The 17,969-nt window shown below is 41.1% G+C and overlaps 1 long non-coding RNA gene across 1 annotated transcript; it reads left to right on the top strand.

The window, feature by feature from the left end:
- The first annotated feature begins 257 nt into the window (after nt 1-257).
- LOC144588319 (uncharacterized) lies at nt 258-10,620 on the top strand. The gene is made up of 2 exons (XR_013543826.1): nt 258-414; nt 2,997-10,620. It is a non-coding gene; the product is annotated as an uncharacterized LOC144588319 (long non-coding RNA).
- Nucleotides 10,621-17,969: the final 7,349 nt, after the last annotated feature.

Here is a 17,969-nt window from a genome sequence, read left to right as displayed (position 1 = left end):
CAATATGTGTGGGTAGAATTCATTATAATTAACACAAAATGAAAACATAATTGTCTGGTTTTATGGCTTGGCTCCTTAAAATAAACATGGTAAATATTCTTTCAGCTGTTATTTTTTCCCCCTCAAAAAAAAAAAAAAAGAGTTGTAGATACACCCAACTACAGTATTTTATGGGAAGAGGGGCTTTAAAATACCTGTTAATGACCTTTTAACCTTCTCTCTTCCCTTTAGACCATTATTTTTGGTTTCAGGTCAACCCAGTTTATTAGATTACTTGCCGCAAACTTGTCATCAGCTTAGAGAGAATGTGCAACTTTCCTTGAACCCGGAGGCTTGGGCCCTCGCAGAAGATGCTTGAGCACCAAGGTGGAACAACCACAATCCAAACAAGAATAGGTGTTGGAAGCAGCTTGGGTAGGTGTTAATACTGCCTGTCAGTGAGGAAAAAAAGAATACAAAATTGAAACGGTTTATTCCAAAGCATGTTGGGCTAAATAAGATGATGGTTTCTGGGCAACAGTTAGCAGTAATTCATTGCCAGCCCAGGGTCTTATATAACTTCAATTCCTTCTACAAATTAGGTTAGTCAAAGGAGTGTAAACATCAAACAACACTCCGGTGTGGGCTATTAAACATTAACTTTTTGCAGATTTTCAAAAATCTGGCTGGCAGTCTTGCACAATAACATGTGAGAAGCAACAAAGTAAGGTTAGCATAATTGATGAAACCAGAGTAATGGCTTGGGGTGGGGTGGGGGGAAAGAAAAAGGATTCTGCCAGTTAAGATTTGCTTTTTATTAAAAAAAAACTCTTGGATGCAAACACCCACCCACACATGCACACACATACTGTACCTGAAATCTGACGCCACTTTGATTATTTCACTCTGAATTATGTAAGTTAGATTTGCCTAACATTAGCAACCACTATCTCTGTGACTTGGCAGGAATAATTGTATTTCCTAAATGGAAATGAGCTGAAAATCTAAAAATGTCAAGCAATAGCTATGTACAGTTTGTAGGAACATGAAAACAATGTTGCTAGAGCAGGCCAAAGGCCAAAGTAGGTCCAACATTCCCTTCCCCTTGTGGCAAACGCTGCACAGATGTACTTTGCCCGTTCCTGTTCTAAATGCTTGATAACTTTATCTGTAATAGGTTTGTCCACCAGTTTACTCAGGACAGAAATCAAGCTAACTGGCCTGTATTTTCCTGGATCCTTCTGGATATCTTTTTTTTTTTTAATTGTAGTATGCTGACTCCTTTCCAGTCTTCCAGAACAGAGGCTGATCTTAAGGACTATACCATAGGAAAGAAGATTAGCAGCCTCACATTTGAGTTCTTTCGGAACTCATAGATGGGTACTTGTCAGTAAGGTCTAAAACCTCATCTCTTGTTACCGTTATTTGCTTCAGCTCCCCAGATCTGCTTCCTCAGAACATTAGTTTAGGAAGAGTTTATCTACCATCCATCTTTTAAGATAGCAGTAAAGAAGTCGTTTAGTTTCTCTGAAGTCTTGCTATCTTCCTTTGCTTCTCCTTTGTCAGTAAGCCTGATGATGGTCCTGGGGCTGGAGAGCAAATAACCATACACACAGCCTGTTTCGGTATAAAAGTTGGTCACAACTTTATTGGTTACAGCTCCAATAGCCCCTGGTTCTAGCATAAAGCACAGATCCCCATCAGCCACCGATCCTGGTGCAGACTAGGGAGACAGAGACAGGGTTAACCACTTTGACATAAGCCACTTTGTGACTCTACCTGTCCCCCAGGGAGCAACAGTGCTCAACAGCCTCCAAGCTGCGTGTGTACAAGACCTCCATGCCCCCTGCCCCATAAAGGGGCTCAGCCCCAAAGGGCATTCTGCACCTATAGCACCCAACCACCACTACCTGGATCTATTCCCATGCTTCTAACCACCACCACCCATGAAGCGAATCTCAAGAACATATGCTTAACTCTTTATTGACTACATATTCTCCAGTATCTACTTGTTAATCAACACTTTAAAAATTCCAAATAAAAGATGGGTGGGAGAAAGTCCAAGGTGAAGAGAACTGGGGGTGGACAGCAACAGTTAAAAAAAAAAACCCAGAAGTCCAGATGTGACATCCCAATACCTCCAGTCTTGCCCATCAGCCATTCTTGCTGGCCAATTTAGAATCTAGGGTGGGAGCAGTTCACCACAACATGTTGAGACCTGAGAGGAAAGAGTGCAAGCAAGATGGTGCCTGCCACACTGCATGGCCCTGAAGACACACCACTGATAAAATGTGGGGGGCCCTTAAGATAAGTTTGGGGACTGATGTTTATCTCCTTTGTTATCTAGTAGTTCAACACTTAAAATTATTAGCAACATGGCCTTCAAAATCCTCCCCCGAAAATGTTGCTGCTTGATTTTTGTATGTGTGCAGTTTCGTGCTCCTTTTTATTCTCTCTGTTGGGTACGACCTGAGGAAAGTCATCTATTTTTTTAATAGCCACCTTGATGCTGCTTGCTGGCCAAACTGGTGACTAAGATTTTGTTACAAATTATGGTTGCTTAAGAAGTCAAAGTAGGCCCTTTTGTTGCTCACTGAGTTGTGCGATTGATGTATCGCAGGAAATGTCTACATGCACTTCCTAATTCACAGCAATTCACTGCTGAAAGTTGCACCAGCAGACATCATTAGCAGGATTTAGGCTGCTGTGTTGTAAGTAACCCCTAAACATTTTGGAGAAACTTGGCCCTCTTGACTTTCTCTGCCACTCTCCTCCTCACCAATCCCTGTATTTTTTTATATGTATTCTCTTTTTTAAAAGTCAAATATGAATATCTTAGGTCTTCTTACTGATTTTCCACTTAATAAATGTTAATATACCAGTGGTTCAGTAAATCACCCTTCTTGAACTGGGTCCAAATGACTGGGTCAAGGATCCTTCTCATCTCTTGCAAAGTAAAAGCTGTGACTTCCTTTACTGAATCAACCCATCTTATGTGAAGTCTTTGCCTTTCCTAGCTGCCTTCTGCAGGCCAGACTGGCCCCATCTTTGCTGACCTTCTGCACACTTGTGAAGACCTTTCTCTTCAGGCAGCCTTTCCCTTATTGACTGGCTGCTGAAGTAATTTTTTTAAAATGTTATGCCTTATTGCTTCAAATGTGTTTTTACTATTGATTTTATTTACTGTTTTAAATACAATATTTGTTTAGTTCTTTTTAATATTTTGTATACTTACTGTTTTAGTATTTAAATGTCTTTTTAATTATGTAAGCTGCCTTGAGTCCTTTTTAAGGAAAAAGGTGGGGTAAAAATATGTTAAATAAATAATAATACAGTAATTGGTAATATCTTAATATGGAGGTTCTTGGCTTTGATCTCTAGTGACACTCATGTGTATTTAAGAATCTATTCTAGTTCCTTCATAGCTGCTGTTCCAAGTCTTTTTTTTTACTTTTCTTTGTTTTTTCTTTTGTTTTTTCTTTTTCTTTTTTCTTTTTGTTTTTTCTCTTTTTTTCTTTTTTGTTGCTTCTCTGACACAGTTAAACCTCACGTTTAGGGTATCCACGCAAGAAGGCATTATAATTATTAACAACAATAATTTATAGGTATTTATAAGCCACTTAGATTTGAACATTTCAAAACAGTTTACAACAAAATAAAACATAAAATATATACACCACAGAAATGGGCAATATAATGAATATAATACTCAAATTCTCAATGCAGTATAACATATAACATTTATGTGACCTATTGTAAAGGGATCAAGTACTGGGGATAATTGAAATATGGAAAATATTGTTTTTATCAGTCATTTACCTTATCAACCAAGGCAAGCTGGAAGGACAAATGGAAAAGTCAGCACGTGAAAGAAAAAATTGTGCCTTGCTTTCCTATCCAAAACTCCTCAAAGAAGAAGTTTACATTCCTATGTTATCTGCCATTAGAAATACTTCAAATTGGACTTGGCTAATGCTTTCATATTCTCTACATATCAAAGCATTCTCTCTTATGTATATTTTGGATCAGGAGTTCCCTCCTGCGCCTCAAGAAGATGCAAATGTTAGATTTAGGAAGGAGAAAGTTGAGAACGTTACCCATTGTCTTGATAATAGATTAAAGGGATTATCAAGAATTAAAGGTAATTAATTGTTACTGGCAGCATGCTGCCCAAAATGGCCATTGAGGGAGGGGCCATCTGCCTCCCTGCAACTCATGAGTCAGCCTAAGCCACTGTAGTCTACTCTATTAGTCTGAGTATAGAATAGGGTAGATAGATGTTCTTATGTTCTGTTGTGAACTTTGGAATTGTCTTGAATTTTTACAGTATTTGGCTGAATTCTACTGAGAAACTCATTTTGAGTAACTGAGTGGGATTTTCACCTTTTTTTGCTATTTTAACTGATTTGTTCTTTTCTTTTAAATAAAAAACATAAAATTCCTTTCCAGCTGTTGATTGGATTTTGGGACACAGAGGATTCAAGGTACTGAATGCAGTGTCCTGCCTTGTTATGCTACTGAATATCTGGTAAAGGGTGGCAGTGGCAGTACCACTGTTTGAGTTAAGCTTCCTAGAAGTACCAACAGCCTAAAGAAAGCTGAGTGCTGAGAGTGAAGGAGCAGTTATTGATAAAGTTTGATAGAACCTCTCCCTTACATTTTCCTTTATTTCTCCATCTCAAGACAAAAAAAGGGTATTGTGGATGAGCGGCTATTAAGGAGAGCTTAACCTGATATTGTGACATGGTGGTAGCAGAGGGATCAATTCTTGATTTTGTTGTGTGGTTGTGAACAGTTCTTAGGAAATGGTTTTGTTTTGGAGCAGTTGTTTTTTTTTGTTGCTGTTGTTTTTTAGACTTGGATGTAAAAGAAGCGATACAGTTTGTTATTTTGTAGGGGGCATAGGAAATGACTGCCAGGAAAGATTCTGAGTTAAGGGACATTTTTCCATCACTTAGGGTGGAAGAGCTCATGTTTGTGCTGTGAGGAGATGGAAATCTCTGGGGGAGATTCACATTTATTGAAAAATAGCCCTGACAGTTGCTTTGTGTGTGGGTGAGAAGTAGCTGGTAAAAAAAAAGAAGTCAGTTTCTGGAATTTTTCCTGCTTGGTGTCACTTTGTGAAAGGTAGTGAGTAGAGATGGTGGTATTTGTATTTGTATAGAAATACAAATATCTGCACACAGCTGGACTTAACGAGGGCCCCTAGGCTGGACCATCCACTCACACGTCTGCCAGTGGCAGCAGCCTTGCTCATCCTTCCAATCACTTCCGGAGTGCTGCTCTCTTCACACTTGGTAGGCCACTTGGCAGCCCTGCAGGGAGACTCATCTTCCCTCCCCTTCGCCTGGAGTGGCCAGCTGAGCGGGAAGAGAGCAGCATTCCAGGAGTGATTGGAAGGATGAGCAAGGCTGAAACTGCTGCCGAACGCATGCATGGATGGTCCAGCCCCAGGGTCAGACCCTTTTTAAGTCCAGTTGCACAGGGATATTCATATTCATATACAAATATGAATACCCCCATCTCTAGTAATGAGCACAAGAGGGTATCCTGTAGACCATCTTGACTGCTGCCGCTATTGTTGTCAACATTCAGGCTCTCCTTTTTCTATGTAAAGCTTGGCATCCTTCTTCTTGCTGGCAACAAAGGCATGTAGCGATATCAAGCTATTTCTAAGCATTTTGAATCATGGGTACAGAAGCACATTCATAAATCAGAGAGGTTTAGTCGGTATTTTGGTTTTTTTTTTTTTTTTTTTAAGGAATTCAGTTAGTAGTATGTTGCTGCAATAGAAGAAATGCTGGCCAGAAATTGGAATGGGTGAGAACTTTGTTACCATCCACAATGCACAAAAATTCATAGAATCTCAATAAGAATAAAAATGAAACTGACAGATTTGTCCAAGGGTTGCACTTTGTTTTCGCTCAAGATTGTCTAATCAATTCAATCATGAAGAAATGTGTAGCAGATAGATTTCCCAATCCCTATCTACAATGTATGAGAATTTTGTATTATATATAAAGCACCCAGAGTAGACACATTCTAGCTGGGCAGTGTATGTATAAATAAATAAATAAATAAATAAATAAATAAATAAATAAATAAATAAATAAATAAATAAATAAATAAATAAATAAATAAATAAATAAATAAATATTGTTTTCAGTTAGCTTTTGATTCAAAGTTTTTACATGGGAGAGAGAATTTAGAAAATTGGCAAATTATCAGTTTCACTGTACACTACTTTTGAAAGGCCGACATTTCAAAAGCAAACTTAGTTGAGGGTTGAATTCTATGATCCTGGAAGTGCATCCCAGGGAGACAGAGGAAGGAACAGGTCTCCCTCTCTGATGTCTTCAGGAAAGTTGCCATCTGAGAGGGGAAGTACCAGCAATAACCAACCCCTTCTGGTCCCTTCCATTTCTCCACAGGGGCCTTCTGTCTGCCAACTAGGAACACCTACCTCAGGAAGTGGGGGAAAGGGCACAGTGGTGTTATGGGGGTAGGTCAAAATGAAGAAAATGTGGACCCACTAAATCTGCTGCCCTCTCAGCCCCTGATCCTGTCCCTAGGATAGGATGAGATTGAAGACCTCCAGGACAAAGCTAACTTCTTTCATCCATTGCCTACAGTACAATTTGTTTTGAGGTAAGCCTGTTAACTTTTTTTTTTGGTGGAAGCCCCAAAAAAAAAATTACAGTACTCTGCCAAAATACTGACAGAAAGAAAGAAAAGCAGAGAAGCTTAGGTGTTTGGAAGATGCCTGACCTCAAGCCATATAAATGTTCAGTAGAGTTTTGGAGTGAAATTAGTTTTGCAGAAATAATCCATAAACTCGTCAAATACTTGTTCCACCTGAATGGAATGGTGCATTCTAAAGTTAAGTGAGGTGCCTGCTTAGAAATAAAATGAAGATGGCCAGAAAATACTACAGGAACCTAGGAACCAGACTTGCATTGAAAATATTTTGTCACTCCTTTCAGGGGATATTGGTCTCAAACATTTCCCATATAGTACATACAATCTGTTTTGCAATGATCCTATCCTAGCTAAAACAAAAGAAGCATGAACTAGTTGGCATCACCATAAGACACTGATGTGATGGTTCAGAGAGTAGATTTTTCTTGTTATGAGGGTGGAGTAAATCATTAATTGTTTGGCTGGGAAATGTAATGTTACTGGGAGGGATGAAGAGATTTTTTTTCTGGCTGCTTTGAGAGAGTCAACTAACTTTAGGTACGTGTGGGCGTGGATTTTCCAGGCTGGATTTCTCCAGTCTAGCTTTTAGTACAAACTTTCAGATTGTCTCACACCCAGAAAAAAAGAATATACTATCATCAACATATGTAAGGAATTTAGTGGGATTTGACAATCTCAATGAAAGTAGCCCTTTATTTCTGCCTATCATGAACAGGCCAGAATCCTGTTGCTTAGTTTTACTGGCATTAAGGGCAATGGCATACATTACAGAACCAAATGCCCCTGGTTAATGAGTTTCTGCTTGTCTGCCTGAGTTCCACACCAGCTCAAATGACTGACACACAGTGGAAGGTATAAGCAGCCATTAGCAGCAATTCACAGCTGCCCTTTTTCACTGGATACATATACAATTATGCAGGGGATGGATAAAGTGGAGAGAGGAAACCTCTTTTCCCTCTCATGCAATACCAGAACCAGGGGACATCCACTCCAATTGAGGGTTGGGAGAATGAGAACAGACAAAAGAAAATATTTCTTTACCCAGCGTGTTGTTAGTCTGTGGAACGGAACTCCTTGCCACAGGATATGGTGATGGCATCTGGCCTAGATGCCTTTAAAAGGGGATTGGACAGATTCCTGCAGGAGAAGTCCATTGCAGGTTACAAGCCATGATTGGGATATATCATCACCAGGCTTAAAAGGAAGGTACCTCAAAATGCCAGATGTAGGGGAGGGGTATTGGGGGAGAGGCTGTCTAGTTGCCTCATGTGCTCCCAGAGGCATCTGGTGCAGCCACTGTGAGATACAGGAAGCTGGACTAGATGGGCCCTTGGTCTGATCCAGCAGGGCTCTTCTTATGTTCTTATGATCAGAGTACTACTTTATAGGCAGCCTCTGGTCTCATGAAATATGTAGCTCTAGTTTCAGAAAGTCTTATCTGATGTCCTGTTTGCCTCTTTAATGCAATGACTCATTTACAGATGCCATGCTTTTCTGTGGAAAACAGCTAGTATATTCTGGGATGCCTAGCAGTCTTCTGTCTTTTGCAGCACTCAGTAAGCAAACTCTGGGGAGATGTTCAGCTATGATGTTTTAAGCCTGCCAGAGCTTTTGGCATATCACAAAGCTGTCAAAGTAGACAACCTGATAGTTTTGAATAAACAATCCCTCTTGATGACAAGGTGCAGCAAGCTCTCGCATCAGCACAAACTGGTCCAATTAAAAGGTATCGCCTTATCTAGTGGGGAAACAAATCTAAATTCCTCCACTGTCCTCATTTGTTTTTCCTTATTGTCATCTCATTTTTAAATAAAAAATTGTAAGACTGATGGCAAGAAATACCCTGCCACTAATACTTTTATGTTGCTCTGGAATGTACTTGTACATATTGTCCTTTTAGCCAACAAGCAGAATAAAAATGATTCTACTGTGGCTGTGGTGACAACTGTTGTTGTTACTAGAAGACTACCAATGATGGACAGCAAATACTACTACTTACCTTTCTCTTATTCCATTCAGTTCAATAAAACCTGATGTTATAAGAATGTCTTTGCCTTTTCTTTCTTGGCTCCCGATAAATTCTCAACCAGTTCCAGTGTACAGCTCATGATGCAGGTGTGCAAAAAAAAGGGGGGCATTAACTGAACATTCGAGAAGTGTGCCACAACCTAGCCAAATGCCAATAGAGGAGATAAAAATACATTGTTTCTTTCCTTCTCCTATCATTGGATAAGGATGTGAAATTCTTCAGTCTTCAGTTCTTACATTTTTCTGAATCTCATGTGCATTTTCTTCTCAGCTCTCTTTTAGATGAGGTTGTGAGGCTTGGGGAAGAGGTGGGGTGCCTTAAAAATTTGTGCATTTAAAAAAACCCTTCTGTTTCCTAATATTCACATTTATTTATGTATTTCGCCAAACTTACACGTTTCCCCCATGGACTAAAATATACATATTTTTCCAACTGGACATTTTTTAAAGAATTGTTAATCCTCACATGTTAAAGCATGCACATTCTTTTATGTGCAGATTATTTCTCTGAAATGCCTCCTAGACTTTCTCCTTACTACAGCCAAAATTGTACTCGCTAGTTAGACTAGGCAGCCTAAGTGCTCTAGAGAGCATTTAGTCATTCTTATTATGACATTTGGTAAGCTGTATCCAAAAAAAGGAACCTTTTCAAACTCTCCCCTGTCTCCTATTCTTCCTCAGTGTGGCAGAGGATGGGTGGCTCATCTTGAGGCCTGCAGAATTTACATTATTTTGAGAAGGGCCCTCAGGTGGAGCAACAAGAGTGGATATTTATTTGAATGGCTGAGGATGAAGAAAGCAAGGCCCACCCAAGATACTTTGCTGTCTAAAAATGCCCCCCCAATACATGCCAATTAGATTGTTGTTTGAATCCTACTTCGGTACTGACTATGGGATAAATAGCATCAAGCCAGGTTGAAACATTAAAATTAACCGTGCATTACAGACAGTTATTCTTCAACAATGGAAGATTAGTAGGGACAGTCCTTGAAATGCCCCCTCTCCAAAACTCTGTTGCTTGAGGCACACCCATCATTCTGCCTAATGGTACAGTACTTACTGTTGGTACTACAAAAAAAAAAAGGAACACAATGCTTGTGAATACATGCTCAGTGATTTGCATTCTGTACAAGATTAAGATTGCAAGTTTTTCACATCTTAAGCATACAGTGGTGCCTCGCTAGATGATGATAATCCGTTCCACTGAAATCTCTGTTTAGCAAAATCATTGTCTAGCGAAAAGCATTTCCCCATTGGAATGCATTGAAACCTGTTTAATGTGTTCCAATGGGGAAGAATCGTCATTGTCTAGCGAACCACTGACCATTCTTTGCGAACCACTGACCAGCTGTTTAAATCGCTGTCTTGCAAAGCTTAGGTCCCGAAAACACCTGTTTTTTAGCGCGGAGGGAGCTGTCAAAATTGTCATCTAGCGAAAATCTGTTTGCGAAGCAGGGACCAAACATTGTCCAGCAAAATTCCCCCATAGGAATCACTATTTTGCAAAACCCTATAGTGATCACAAAAAGCCAATGTCTAGCAAAAACATTGTCATGCAGGGTAACTGTCTAGCGAGGCACTGTACTTTTCTTTGAGCAACCTACTAATTGTAGGGGTAGGGGAGAGTTAGTTGGTGCTTTTTAGCTGATGTTGGAGTCAGGAACCCTTATTTGTAGAACCATAGAATAAATGAGTTGGAAAGAGCCTACTAGGCCATCTAGTCCAACCACCTGCTGAATCCAGGAATCCAAGTCAAAGCAAATCTGATAGATGGTTGTCTCATTTTCTCTTGAATGCCTCCAGTGTACCTCCCAAGGTAATTGGTTCCATTGTCGTACTGTTCTAGCACTTAAGACATTTTTCCTGAGATTCAGCTTAAATCTGGCTTTCTGAAGCTTGAGCATGTCCTGTACTCTGGGATGATCAAGAACAAATCCTGCCCCTCCTCTGTATGACTACCTTTCAAGTATTTGAAAAGCGCTGCTATATCTCCCCTCAGTCTTCTTTTCTCAAGGCTAAACATGCCCAGTTCTTTTAGTCTTTATATCTAGTCTTTACCCACTGCAGGGTTGGATAGCCTGTGTACTTATCACATCATGCATGTTTACATCCCTATTCAACCTGAGTGGCTGGCAAGATAGATCAATGCACAACATGCATGATCAGGTAATGGGCAAATGACTAAGTACATATGAAGAGGATGCCCTACATGTGTGTAACACAGCCTATGTTGGTGGTGAGGTGTCTTTTCTTCCCAAGAGCTATTGTCTAGAATCTCAGACTATAAATTTTTTTAAAAAATCTTACCTTATCTCAGCCACAAACATATTATTTGGCCTTGGGGCATTTTGTTTTCCTCAGGTTTCCTCTCTCCGATGTACACACAGAGGGATAGTAATGATGCCGACCTACTTTATAGGGTTGTTGCAAGGATTACTGAGGTAATGTATGTGAAGTATGTCAGACACATTTCCAGTTTAAAAAATTTGGAGACATAGACAGACAGACACAGACAGACGGATACATAGATCTTCCCAAATGAATATTTTCTTAACTGGAAATGTGTCTGACATACTTTCAAGGTTTTGGTTTCCAAGGTAACTAGTGTTTAGGACATTGATCATCCTGAATCTCTAGCCACATTTGGAACAGGTTGTATGTCTCTTCCCCCACCCTCTGCAAAAAAAATCCCTCAAATTCTTTTCATGCAGAACAAGTTGCCACCTGTGTGACCTAGCTAAATCAGCAGGAATTTAGCCAGCCAACAATAAAGTTTTTGGAGCTCTAATCCTAATCCCACTTACCTAGGAGTAAGCACAATTGAACTCAGTGGGGTTTAGTTCTGAACAGAAATAGTTACAGTCATGCTGCTAATCATTTACTGCATACCACATTGTTGGGAGGAGGATACAGCCCTACCATTAGATCAAGTGAAGTATTCACCTGAGACAATCAATCCTGGGGCAGAGGGGAGGTCAGCAAACCTCCAGTTGTCCCTTGGAACTCCCCAAACTTCTATTTTTTTTTTTGAAAGGGGGCAGAACGGTGTGTGTCACATGGCTTGTCCTGCAATCTGTAAACTAAATCTGCCACTCTTAGACGTGACACAGGCCATTGTCTCATCTCTTACTCATCCTCAGTGGCATGTCTGTCCCAAGGCATTTGGCTGCCTCAAACTGTGAACAAGATCATTCCCTTTTCTGCACAATGTACAGATGCTGACTGAACTGCCACTGGATGCCAGTAACAGAAAGGACAGTCCCTATGGCATGCATAGCTCTGTCCTCCTACACAGGGGAAGTGGTCAACCAAGGGACGGTCCTTGCAGCCCTTGCCCCCAGCAACAGATGCCTTGGAGTGGTTGCTTCACTCTGCCTCATGCTAGAGCTGTCCCAGTTTGCAGGAAAACTGTCCAAGCAGACCTGTGTTACCACTTTGTTTCTTTGAATTCCACAGCCAAAGCCCAGGTTTCACTGTAACTTATAGCTTAAGCCTTTTACCTTTATCCCAAACCAAAACGTATCATAAATATATGGTAAGTCCCTCTGGACACATCCGTCCTGCATGCTTCTTATCCCTACCAATCTTCCCCCTGCTTCTCCATATTACTCAAACTGAAATTGTAAGCTCCTTGGGTTCAGAGAGCTGCCTTTTGGATCCATTATGTGTAGTGTACAATCACACTGCTTATCTGAATAGCAGTGTTATTAACTTTGCTGATGTGTTCCTCAAAGACAATGAGGCTGAGACAGGCAGAGAGCAGACACTGGAGCTTGCAAATAGTATAATAAAAACACATTTCAGTCAAGGCCCATGTTTTCTGAACAAGCAAGTTCTCCCTCCCTCTCTTTTTCATTCCTTAAGTAAGTGATTGCAATAGTCATTAGTTTCCCTATTCATCATGTAAGTACAGCATCATCCTGAGCTCCCTTGGAAATGAATGTGCACGACACAATTACACAACAGAAAGACTGTAGGCTGTTCAGTGCAGTTAAAGATAATCAGGCTAGGTATATGATGAAGAAAGAGACCAAGAGCATCTGTCTCTCCTGAGGATTAAAGTAAATACCATCATCTCTGGAGGCTGGGTTCCTTAATGTTTCGAACCCGAGGCCCCTTCTGCTCCTGGGAAAGTATAGAATATGTTACAAAGCCCGGGTACAGAGAGAACTCAAAATTCACTATGTTGTGGTGACTATTAAAAGGAGCCATGCTGGATTTGACTGAAGACCTAGTGAAGATTTGGTTCTCACCAGGGCCAACCAGATGTTCCTGGGAATTCTACAGGCAGGAGAGGAGCACAGCAGAATCCTTCTGTTGTTGGATCCCTGCTGGGTATCTTAGGGAATACTTGTTCCGATCCTGGATATAGTATATTGCCATCATGACTGTGAGCTATTGATAACATACCCTCCATAAATCCCCTGTCTCTAAGAGCTTAAGCAGCAAGGGCCAAAAGGCAAGAGAAGAGGGGCTTACATGACACTTAGACTCCTTTCAGCTTAAGTTAGCATGCTCATAAGAGCCTGTAGAAGGAGAAACAGTTTCTCAACAGACTCTGGTGTTTATTAGTTAAATGGTGCATTTGAAATATGTTTAAAATAACCAGCTGTGTTAACTGCCTTTTAGTGAAAAGCACCGTGCCATGAATCAGTTTAGGAGCCAGTTTGCCTCTGATGGCATACGATTTGCTATGTCATCATTAAGAGGATGTGACGGATAGCATGGTGAACATTTGCTACTGAAAAAGCAATGTACTGGAAGTCACAGGTTTAAGCCATGAGCATAATCCACTGGAAAAGCTTTCCTGGGAAAGTCCTTCTGGAATGAGTGGGACCTCTGCAAAGACATTCATGTGCTCCAGCTTGCTTGTGTTTATTTCAGTGACAGGTGCAGAAGACAAACTTTTGGTGAATTGTACATTTTGTGCCTGGTGTGAATCGGTGTGCATGTGCATATGTGCATGCACATGTACATACCTACCTGTGCATGTACCAGCACACACACCTCCTTTTATTTGGCTGGTTCATCTCCAACACCAATATGTGTTGGGCCAGCCCTGAAGGCATCTAATTCAGCGTGTTTCTCATTCAAGGCAACCGACCTTTTCATTCAGGCATGCCATTGGCAGTGAAGTTGGATTGCTGCATAAGGAAGGAGCTTTGAACTGAAGGGAGGCATCCCCACCCCTTCTCTTTATGCATGTTAAATGCTTTTAATTTGTCCTATGTTGTTTTTAATCTTCCCACATTTTACTTGTACTTGTTTAATTTTATTTTATTCCCATATGAAGGAGGGGGAAAACAGAGTACAAAGCTAGTAAACATACAAGTATAAAAGTGAACGAATAAAAGCAACATAATTAATCATGATGTTTTATTATCCGTTCACAAGGTGGGAACCTCAGGCCCTGAGGCTGAATTCAGCTTCCCTTGTGTCCCAGTGTATCCTCTAGGGCAGTGGTCCCCAACCTTGGGCCTCCAGATGTTCTTGGACTACAGCTCCCAGAAGCCTTCACCACCACCTCTGCTGGCCAGGATTTCTGGGAGTTGAAGTCCAAGAACATCTGGAAGCCCAAGGTTGGGGACCACTGCTCTAGGGAAGCAGTCCCCAACCTTTTTGCCTCCACAGAGCGGTTTAGCATCCCTTGCATGCGTGGGAGGGGCCATGTGTGCGTCTGTGCGTGAGTGGGAGGGGCTGTGAATGCATGGGAGGGACCATACAAGTGTGGGAGGGGGCCACACATGCATGGGAGGGGGCATGCATATGTCTGTGCATGCAGGGGGCAGGAGATATGACTCCGCGGCCTGGCTCTGGCAAGGCTATGGACCAAGACTGGTCAGCGGACTGGGGGTTGGGGACCCCTGCTCTAGAGTCCCCATGATGGCCACACCCATTTACCCATGATCAATGAAGTGAATTGCGGCAGATGAAGCACAGACCCACCTCCAGCTCAGGCTATGCCTAGCTGGTTCACTCCTAGCTGCTTCCTCGTCATAGAGGTGAAGTGTCAGGGCTCTGCTTCTGCTACCTTCCTGATGTGTATATGTGTAATGCATGCTTGCTTGTTTGCTTTTGTGGGTTTCTGCATGTGCACATATATGTATGTGTACATATATATGAATATCCACTTTTTTTCCCTGGCTCTGTCACCTTTAGCTTAACCCCACCTGTGATGTGACTTCTGTCCAACCAACCAAAAAGGACACTGGCCATCACTACCCATGGCACCATCATTTGGCCAGTTTTCCAGCATTAATATATATTCTTCTCAGTTCTAAAGAAGTCGAAACACCTCTCTGAAGACTATGTTTCTGGCAGGAAGAAATTGAAGCCAAAATTTGGTGTATTTTGCTAACGCTATTTTACCTTAGCCCTACTCCCTGATGAAACTTCTCTGAGAGCAAATGCAGCTATCAGGCTGAAAGAGATAGTTGCCCTCTTGACATGTCTTTCCTCTTTCTCTCTATCATCAGTTTATAAGGGGGGGGGGGAATTACTGATCACCTATTACTGTACTTCTCTCTCCCTATTCTCCTGTATCTTCTTTTTGAGAATTTTAGTCTTTCGTCAATGAGTCATCTTTGGAATCCTTCTTTGGTTCTTCCTGTTTGCCTTGCATTGACACTGACATGACACAGTCGGAAAGGTTAGGAAGGCCACATGTGCCAATTGTTGATGTAATTCATTTGCTCCAAGCAAAGAAGCTAGTCATGTACTTACTATCTAAGAGAGGCTTGGTTTCAACCCAGTGTTCTTTCATACAGTGAAAAATCTCTCCAGGGCTTATAAGCTTACAAGCATAAGAAAGGAGGAAAGAGAGGGGTCCTTTTCAGGATTCCCTTTCTCTCTCTCTTTCTTTCTTTCTTTCTTTCTTTCTCAAGAATGATGCACAGAAAAACACAGTGGTCTGGATCACACAGGACTTTCTTAACCAATCAGCTGTAGTAGCTGTAGTCTAAATGAATAGCACTGACAATCAACATCATCATCACCATCATCATCATCATCCCCTCCATGGGCATAAGCGTAGTTGAGGTGGAGGGCTTGCATGCATCAGTGAGGTTGAGAGCTATGCTGAAGGGTCTCCTAAGCCAGATAGGTCTCAGCTGAGAAGCCGGACCAACTGTGTCCACCAACCATCAATTATGATGAGAGGAAATAATCGGAAATGCATACTGGACTGGTTGTCGCCCAAGTCAACAAGGACCCCATTAGATGCTATAGTCCCTGGACATCTGGTGACAAACGAGTTACAGGGCTCAGCAGGCCCTGTTGAGGAACCAAGACAGGCTGCTGTGAAGCTACTGGAACAACGTAAATGCAAAACGTGTATTCTCACAGAAAATTGAGAAATTATTAAATGTTATTACGAGGGAAACCCAACAGCCTGTAGTTTTCAAAAAAGAATGATTGAAATTTGGAAAAGGAAACACCCAAGTGCAGTAGTGATATAACTGAAAAATGATTAATGGACTAGGGAAGGTTTATCATCCGGAGTAAAGCGTTTTCAGAACTGAAATTGTAAGAACTAGAAAAGGTGGCAAAATAAACACAGAACAATGACCATAATATAGAGGACAAGTGGAGGGTAGAAGTAGACACAATAGTGGAAGAAAACATATCAATAGAGGAAGAACTTATGGAACAACCCAGAAATCATAAGAACAGCAAACATCACTGAGGGAAAAACTAGAAACCCATATCAGCCAGAACACAGAAAGACAAAAGCTCCCCAGTTTGAGCCAATTACAAAGCAAACCAGTAAAGGATCTACTGAACGATGCAAATGTCATCAGAACAATCCCAACCAACACGCTAAAGGAAACAAACCAGCTAATGTATGGCACAGCTACCATAACAACCATGGAACTTGCTTAAAAGCCACAAAAAACCCAGAAAATTTGTGGCACTCCAAAATTCGGCTGGAAAGAAAAATAAACAAATTACATGCAGACATTAGCAACTTAAAACACTTGGAATATTCAAAACTTTAAAATGAAAAAATATTAGCCAGACTATGTAAAATATATGACCTAGAAAGGAAAGCAATTGTTGAAACTATGGAATATTTAAAATAGCAGGTAATAACTACAGCAAAGAAAATTCAAAGATATGATGGAAGCTTGAAACAATGTAGAGAAAACATGCAAGTTCAAAATGACCAACGATTATTCTATACATCACTAGAAGAAAATGCAGAGCAAAAGAAATTAGATCCATGTAAAGATGATGCTCTAAAATTTTGGAAAGAAATGTGGGAAAGCCCAACTGGACATAATGAAAATGCCTCATGTATTAAAGACATTCGTAAAGAAACTCAAGGAAAACAAATGGATTATATTGTGATAACAGCTGAAATGATTAAGAGGCAAGTAAAGGCTGTGAAAAATTGGAATGCACCTGATCCAGATGAGCTGCACGGATTTTGGTTAAAGCATCTAACAAGTCTCCATCAACGTACAACAGTGCAATTTAACCATTTACTTCAAAATTCTACAACTGAAGACTGGATGGCAACAGGCCACACATTTCTGATAATAAAAGATCATCAAAAGGGCAAAGAACCCAGTAGTTATACCAATTACATGCCTTCTAACAATGTTCAAGTTCTTCACAGGAGTACTGGGAAGATCAATATACAGTGGTGCCTCGCACAGCGAGGTTAATCCGTCCCGGATTAACCCTCGCTGTGTGAAACATCGCTGAGCGGGGCAGAAAAGCCCATTGGAACACATTAAACAGTGTTTAATGCGTTCCAATTGGCTGCTGTACTCACCGTTCAGCGATGTTTCTCCGATGGCCGGCAGCCATTTTCGCGCCCTCCCCTCACTGAACGAGGGCACGAAAACGCTGCGGCTGGCCATTTCGGCTGTTCCGGCGGCCATTTTGAAGTCGCGGAACAGCTGATCGGCGGGTCACAAAGCGAAGGTCGGTAAGCGAACCGCTTACCAACCTTCGCTCTGTGATTTTCGCCCATTGGGGGCATTGCTCTGCGATCGCATTAGCGATCGCAAAAGCATCACCGTAGAGCGAATTCATCACTCTACGGGGTGCTCGTTGTGCGAGGCACCACTGTATAACTACTTAACTGAAAACTCCCTATACCCAACTGAAGAGAAAGGGAACTTCTATATAAGCAGCACACTTTGCTTTTTTTTAACTGACATAAAGAGAATATATCAAAAGACTGCAGAAAATCTTAAAATCAAAATTAAATGGTGGAAATACAATCAAAGCCATAAACACATGGGCAATTCCAG

The sequence above is a fragment of the Pogona vitticeps genome, chromosome 3 (assembly GCF_051106095.1).
Source record: "Pogona vitticeps strain Pit_001003342236 chromosome 3, PviZW2.1, whole genome shotgun sequence".
In the NCBI taxonomy this organism is placed as follows: Eukaryota; Metazoa; Chordata; class Lepidosauria; order Squamata; family Agamidae; genus Pogona; species Pogona vitticeps.
Note: the sequence above shows the minus strand (reverse complement) of the source record. Positions and strands in the feature narration are given on the sequence as shown.